This window comes from Castor canadensis, chromosome 4, assembly GCF_047511655.1.
Source record: "Castor canadensis chromosome 4, mCasCan1.hap1v2, whole genome shotgun sequence".
NCBI lineage: Eukaryota > Metazoa > Chordata > Mammalia > Rodentia > Castoridae > Castor > Castor canadensis.
Genome location: NC_133389.1, coordinates 32,174,757 through 32,182,459, shown reverse-complemented (window position 1 = coordinate 32,182,459; position 7,703 = coordinate 32,174,757). Strand labels below are relative to the sequence as shown.

At 35.3% G+C, this 7,703-nt stretch overlaps 1 long non-coding RNA gene across 2 annotated transcripts in view; it reads right to left on the bottom strand.

Annotated features, from left to right (window-relative positions):
- Positions 1-6,983: 6,983 nt before the first annotated feature.
- LOC141422480 (uncharacterized) overlaps positions 6,984-7,703 on the bottom strand; it is a 69,198-nt gene continuing 68,478 nt past the window's right edge. For both annotated transcript variants that reach the window (XR_012447047.1, XR_012447048.1), the window contains one exon: positions 6,984-7,426. This is a non-coding gene — a long non-coding RNA (uncharacterized lncRNA). The remainder of the gene's footprint in view (positions 7,427-7,703) is intronic.

The following is a 7,703-nucleotide window of genomic DNA, read 5'->3' as shown; positions in this document are numbered from 1 at the left end:
CAACCATGTTTTGGTGAGTATAAAAGAAATTAACTCTAACATCTAATTCATTATAATATAACCATGACTACTAAAATGCCTGGGCCACTTGACACCACCAGGAAAAGAAATCATGTAGCATGTTTAGGAAAAGTTGACACAAGTCTGGAACAAAGTGCCAAAAGATGTGATTTCCAGGTTGTCATCTTCCTCTCACAGAACTTTACTGTTTGCCAGAAAATATGACTCTTTTGTTACTTCACAGACTTTGAAGTATTATCAAAGGGATAAAATGTATTCTTTGTTATCTGAGCAACTGGGTAAAGATGCACAAAACTAAGAATTGTCCTTCTCGTGTTTGTCCTTAGGCAGAAAATGGATACAAGTGGCTTGCTCTAGGGTTAAGTTTTTTTCTCTTCTTCAATATCTCATGTTTTTTAATTTTTTGTTCTTACTGATTTGTAAAGGTTCCTAGTGTACAGAACGGCATGTGCTTCTCTAGGGTAAGCAAAAAACTAAGTGAGAAGGTATCTTGGAGAATCAAGCATAGGAAAGAGAAGACCAAACAAAAGAAGTTTTGAAAAGTGCCATAGTTTGATGTGGTTTGTACTCAAAAGGTTCATATTTCAGAAGCTAGGTCCTCAATTTGTTGATGTTCCAAGGTTGGTAGAACCTTCAAGAGGTGGAACCTAGGGGAAGGTGGCTAGTTCACTATGGAGAACCCTTTGGAATAGATTAAAATAGCTCTGGTGGAACAGTGAGTTCCTGTGAGGTTGAATTGTGACACAATAAGCCTGACCCTGTCACACTTCCTGGCTGGCTTCCTGTCTTCCCTCTAGCCTGCACTCTCACCACTGTGATGCCATCTGCCATGAGATTTCACTATAGCCTATAGCTGAGCAGAAGCCTATCACTTGCTATCAAACTTCCAAAACTGTGAGCTAAACAAACCTCTTTCCTTATAAAGTATCCAGCGTCTGGTGTTTTATTATAGCAATGGAAAACAAACTACTACAAAAAACAATAAAGTACTTTACCTTTAACAGTCCATCTTCTTCATCACTCTACACAAAATTATGCAGTGGGGTAACTTCCAATAATCTGAGTCTTTCATGCAATTAGTAACTTTTAGTCAATGCAATGAAATATCCAAGAAAATAGAAGGAAGGAATGATTTCTGTGCCTTACACATTCAGAAGTTGCTGTCTTTTGTCACTTATCTCTGTTTTTTCTGGGCCCATTCATAGTGAAGCTTTGCATTATGATGGAGAGCTTGTGGTGGAGAGGTGTGGTTGACCTCATGATGGATAGGAGGCAGAAGGGGAGAGGGAAAGAGACTCAAAAGAAGATGTACACTTCAAAGACACATTCTCGGTGACCTATTTTCTTCAATTGTACCCCACCTCCTGCTGGCCTGTTCCTCTCTGAGCTTACCAATGTATAAATCTATTGATGAGGTTAGCACCCTCATGGTCCAATCACCTCTTAATAGTGCTACTCACTTGGGAGCCAAGGCTTCAACACATGAGCCTTTTTTGGGGGGAAAGGAAGGAGGGAACTTCACAACTCAACCCCAATAAATTATGAAATGAGAATTAAGTATCCATCCACCAGTATTTCACTTTGCTTTGCTTGTTAATATAGCCATTGCAATTATGACCAGCTAACATCACTGAATTGATTTTAATATCCAAAATCAAACCAGTGAACTCTTACTTCAAACTTATATTATTTTCACCATTTTTAGCTACTTACACTTAAAGTATAGTTTACACTTTCAGACTTAACTTCTTCATGTCTTTCTTCAGAGTAACTATAAGAGGATTTCAAATTATTCACACTGATACAGAGATATCTGAAGAAAATGTAGCCAATTTTTTTTTTATATATTTACTTTTATTTTAACTCATTTATATTTTTTGGTGGGACTAGGGTTTGAACTCATGGCTTCATGCTCACAAAGCTAGAGCTTTACTGCTTGAGGTACATCTCTAGTCCATTTTACTTTGGTTATTTAGGAGATGGAGTCTCATGAACTATTTGTCCAAGGTTCTATTGGTCTAGAGCCTTGATCCTCCCAATCTCAGCTTCACAAGTAGCTAGGATTACAGACATGAGATACTGGTGATTGTTTTCCAGTACTGTTTATTGAAGAGGTCATGCTTTTCCCATTGCCTTTCAGTAGCACCATTGTTATAAATAAAGCAACCATATCACCTGTCTGTATCTGAGCAATCCAGTTTTATTGGTCACTTGATATCTCTTTGCTAAACAGTTTTATTTAATGTGTCTTTACAATAGATCTTACATTAAGTACTGAATGTTCCTGAGATTTTTCCTTCAAAATTGATTGGATATTATTGACCTCCTGCATTTTCAAAATATTAGAATTAGCTAACTAAATTTCAAAAAATGCTTACATTTGGTCAAATCTATAGATTAGTTATGGTAAAACTGACATCTTTATAATATTAAGTATTCCAATACTGAATATGAAACATAACTACATTTGCTTAATTTCCTCCCAAAAATATTCTGTACACTTCATTGCAGAGGTTTTCATACTTTCATTAAGTATTTATAATGATACATTTTAAGTAAAGAGAGCTCATTCAATGAGAATAACCAGAGTGCGGCAGAAAGAGAAGTAATCAGAACTAAGAATATAGGTTTAAAAAGAAAGCAAAAACAAAGGAAGAAAGGAAGGAAGAAGCCAGGAGGATGGAGAGGCAGGTAACAAGAAATAGAGATAGAAATGAGAAAGAGAGAGAAATCAAAAGAAAGTAGGAAAACTCAGAAAAGAGGTAAATCCTTTTCTGGTGACTTATTTCCTCTTTTATTTATTTGTTTATTTATTATTGTTTTATTATTCATATGTGCATACAAGACTTGGGTCATTTCTCCCCCCTGCCCCCACCCCCTCCCTTACCACCCACTCCACCCCCTCCCTCTCCCCCCCCAACACCTCCATACCCAGCAGAAATTATTTTGCCCTTATCTCTAATTTTGTTGAAGAGAGAATATAGGCAATAATAGGAAGGAACAAGTGTTCCTGGTTGAGATAAGAATAGATATACAGGGAGTTGACTCACATTAATTTCCTGTGCATGTGTGTTACATTTTATGTTAATTCTTTTTGATCTCACCTTTTCTCTAGTTCCTGGTCCCCTTTTCCTATTGGCCCCAGTTGCTTTTAAGGTATCTGCTTTAGTTTTTCTGCCTTAAGGGCAACAAATGCTAGCTAGTTTTTTAGGTGTCTTACCTGTCCTCACCCCTCCCTTGTGTGCTCTTGCTTTTATCATGTGCTCAAAGTCCAGTCCCCTTGTTGTGTTTGCCCTTGATCTAATGTCCACATATGAGAGAGAACATATAATGTTTGGTCTTTTGGGCCAGGCTACCTCACTCAGAATGATGTTCTCCAATTCCATCCATTTACCAGCGAATGATAACATTTCATTCTTCTTCATGGCTGCATAAAATTCCATTGTGTATAGATACCACATTTTCTTAATCCATTCGTCAGTGGTGGGGCATCTTGGCTGTTTCCATAACTTGGCTATTGTGAATAGTGCTGCAATAAACATGGGTGTGCAGGTGCCTCTGGAGTAACCTGTGTCACAGTCTTTTGGATATATCCCCAAGAGTGGTACTGCTGGATCAAATGGTAGATCAATGTTTAGCTTTTTAAGTAGCCTCCAAATTTTTTTCCAGAGTGGTTGTACTAGTTTACATTCCCACCAACAGTGTATGAGGGTTCCTTTTCCCGCATCGTCACCAACATCTTTTGTTCGTGGAGTTGCTAATGACGGCTATTCTAACAGGGGTGAGGTGGAATCTTAGTGTGGTTTTAATTTGCATTTCCTTTATTGCTAGAGATGGTGAGCATTTTTTCATGTGTTTTTTTGCCATTTGAATTTCTTCTTTTGAGAAAGTTCTGTTTAGTTCACTTGCCCATTTCTTTATTGGTTCATTAGTTTTGGGAGAATTTAGTTTTTTAAGTTCCCTACATATTCTGGTTATCAGTCCTTTGTCTGATGTGTAGCTGGCAAATATTTTCTCCCACTCTGTGGGTGTTCTCTTCAGTTTAGAGACCACTTCTTTTGATGAACAGAAGCTTTTTAGTTTTATAAGGTGCCATTTATCTATGCTATCTCTTAGTTGCTATACTGCTGGGGTTTCATTGAGAAAATTCTTGCCTATACCTACTAACTCCAGAGTATTTCCTAGTCTTTTCTGTATCAACTTTAGAGTTTGTGGTCTGATATTAAGATCCTTGATCCATTTTGAATTAATATTGGTACAGGGTGATATACATGGATCTAGTTTCAGTTTTTTGCAGATTGCTAACCAGTTTTCCCAGCAGTTTTTGTTGAAGAGGCTGCTATTTCTCCATCCTATATTTTTAGTGCCTTTGTCAAAGACAAGTTGGTTATAGTTGTCTGGGTCCTCTATTATGTTCCACTGGTCTTCATGTCTGTTTTTGTGCCAGTACCATGCTGTTTTTACCATTATTGCTTTATAATATAGTTTGAAGTTAGGTATCCTCATAGCTCCTGCATTGTTCTTTTGACTGAGTATTGCCTTGGCTATTCGTGGCCTCTTGTGTTTCCATATAAATTTCATGGTAAATTTTTCAATGTCTTTAATGAATGTTATTGGAATTTTGATAGGAATTGCATTAAACATGTAGATTACTTTTGGGAGTATAGGCATTTTTACTATGTTGATTCTACCAATCCATGAGCATGGGAGATCTCTCCACTTTCTATAGTCTTCCTCAATCTCTTTCTTCAGAAGTGTATTGTTTTCCTTGTAGAGGTCTTTCACATCCTTTGTTAAGTTTACACCTAGGTATTAGATTTTTTTTTGAGGCTATTGTAAATGGAATTGTTTTCATATATTCTTTTTCAGTTTGTTCATTATTAGTATGTAGAAATGTTAATGATTTTTCTATGTTGATTTTATATCCTGCTACCTTGCTGTAGATATTGATGATGTCTAGAAGCTTCTGAGTAGAGTTTTTTGGGTCTTTAAGGTATAGGATCATGTCTGCAAATAGGGATATTTTGACAGTTTCTTTACCTATTTGTATTCCTTTTATTCCTTCTTCTTGCCTAATTGCTCTGGCTAGGAATTCCAGTACTATGTTGAATAGGAGTGGAGATAGTGGGCATCCTTGTCTGGTTCCTGATTTTAGAGGGAAGGGTTTCAGTTTTTCTCCATTAAGTATAATGCTGGCTGTAGGTTTGTCATATATAGCTTTTATAATGTTGAGGTACTTTCCTTCTATTCCTAGTTTTCTTAGAGCTTTTATCATGAAATGGTGTTGGATCTTATCAAAGGCTTTTTCTGAATCTATTGAGATGATCAAGTGGTTTTTGTCTTTGCTTCTGTTAATGTGGTTTATTATGTTTATTGATTTTCGTATGTTGAACCACCCCTGCATCACTGAGATGAAGCCTACTTGGTCATGGTGAATAATCTTTTTGATGTGTTGTTGAATTTGGTTTGCCATTATTTTGTTGAGGATTTTTGCATCAATGTTCATTAAGCAGATTGGCCTATAGTTCTCCTTCTTGGAGGTGTCTTTGCCTGGTTTTGGGATAAGTGTAATACTGGCTTCATAAAATGTGTTTGGCAGTTTTCCTTCCCTTTCTATTTCATGGAACAGTTTAAGTTCTTTAAAGGTCTGATAGAATTCAGCAGAGAATCCATCAGTTCCTGGACTTTTCTTTTTGGGGAGACTCTTGATTGCTGCTTCAATTTCATTTTGTGTTATAGATCTATTCAGGTGATTAAGACTTATTTCCTCTTACATAGCTTTATCCTCACTACTTTGGTCATACTGTTTATCTCACTTTCATCTGAGATATTTAATATGAACATAATATAAAAGGGAAATTTAAATGCCATTATTATTGTGAAAATTGTAATAAAAATAGAGTGTAATCATTCGATGAATATTTGTTCAGGTTTGTAAGTATAATGATAATAATTTTTACACTGCAATAAAGAGAATAATGAGAAGGGGTTATTGCTTTTATAACTCAATGCTTATTTCACTTGATTCAGATACTTTCATGTTAGTTCAGTTAAGAAATAATTACTACACTATTGGAATTGTTATTTTATCAAGGTAAAGCCATCTTAGTTGTACAACAGTGAAATGTACATTTTAAGGTGGGAAATCTCAAATTTAAATGAGTCTACATCCTAAAAGTTATAACAGTACAATCAGTTGTTCCTAAATGAGAAAATTTTTTGAGTTTTCTCTCTGATTTAAGAAGCTAAAAATAGATTATAGAAGATTTCTTTGGTCAACTTCTCATCTTCGAGAGAATAAAGTTGTATTTCTTTCAGAAAGGTAAACCCTTATTTTATTATTCTATAATATTGGTTTTCTTTTCCCCTTGCCTATAAATCTATGAGAACCAGGAACTACCTATCTGGTAGACAATTTGCTGATATAATGACCTGAGTCCAAAATTTTGTGACATGAAACATTTTGCTAAGTAAGTGACAGAATAGAGACGCCAGCAGGTCAAAAAGGCAGAGAATGACAGCTTTTGTTAGTCAGGGGTCTTTTCAATGACAGCCAAACTCCTGTGGCTAGAAGTAACCACAAGGGAAACTTTTACAGTAATTGTATCTTATTCTAAGTACAATGATCTGTGTGGTAATGTATCCATAATAAGAAAATTGAAGAAATGTTATTTCATTTACCCTGGTAGCAAAGTTTTAGAAAAATTGACTCTATATATGGAAATTCAAAAATAGGAAATATTTATCCTTAATTCAACCCCATTATATTGCAAAAGGAAATCTAAGAAGGACGAAGTAAATTGATTTTCAAAAACATCGGGTTCTCTGCTAACAGTTATACCGGTTAACTTATTTTTTCATGTGTTTCTCACCACAGGGCCTATCTGTACCTTAGTTTCTTAGGTTTGCTATTAGAAATCACCACAAGATTTCTAGAACTGCTGGAACAAATTACCACAAACTTGGGGCATTAAACAGAAATTTATTCTTTCACATTTTTTTGGAGGTCAAGTCTGAAATCAAGGAGTCAGACCCAGGCTCTCTCTGGAGGATCTAAGGGAGAATATTTCTTTGCCTCTTCAATCCTCTGAAGACTTCAAGTGCACTTTGGCTTAAGTATTCATCACTCCAATCTCTCTTCTGTCTTGACATTGCTTTTCCTTTTTTGTCTCTTTATGTATATTTCTCTCTTCTCCTGTAATGACTTGTAATCCACTCAATTGTAATTCACTTGAAATGTTTTGATTACTCTGCAAAGACTTCTTTTTCTAAACAATATCACATTTACAGATTCTGGAGGTTAAGACATACATCACTTGATGGTAGACACTCAATCACTATAACCTTCATTTATTCCAATGAGAAAAATATTACCATAGTAGGTAAGTGGCTTCTCAAGAACACACTAGAATAGAAAGAAAATTTAAATGTTATTTTTTTTTGAGACTAAAACTTTACAGGATCATTCCAAATTATAAATCATTATTGTGATTATAGTATACTCCATAAAGAAACTATAATTTTATTTCTGAGAGGACTTGATTAATCTTTATTTTCTTTTGGAGTTTTTCTCAAAGAAAGTTATTTTGAACTGAATGTAGGGAAGAAATTTTAAAGGAGGAACTGAAGCCAAGATGAATGACTAGCTTAAAAAAGAAAAACTAGTTTTTCCAAGCTCCTCA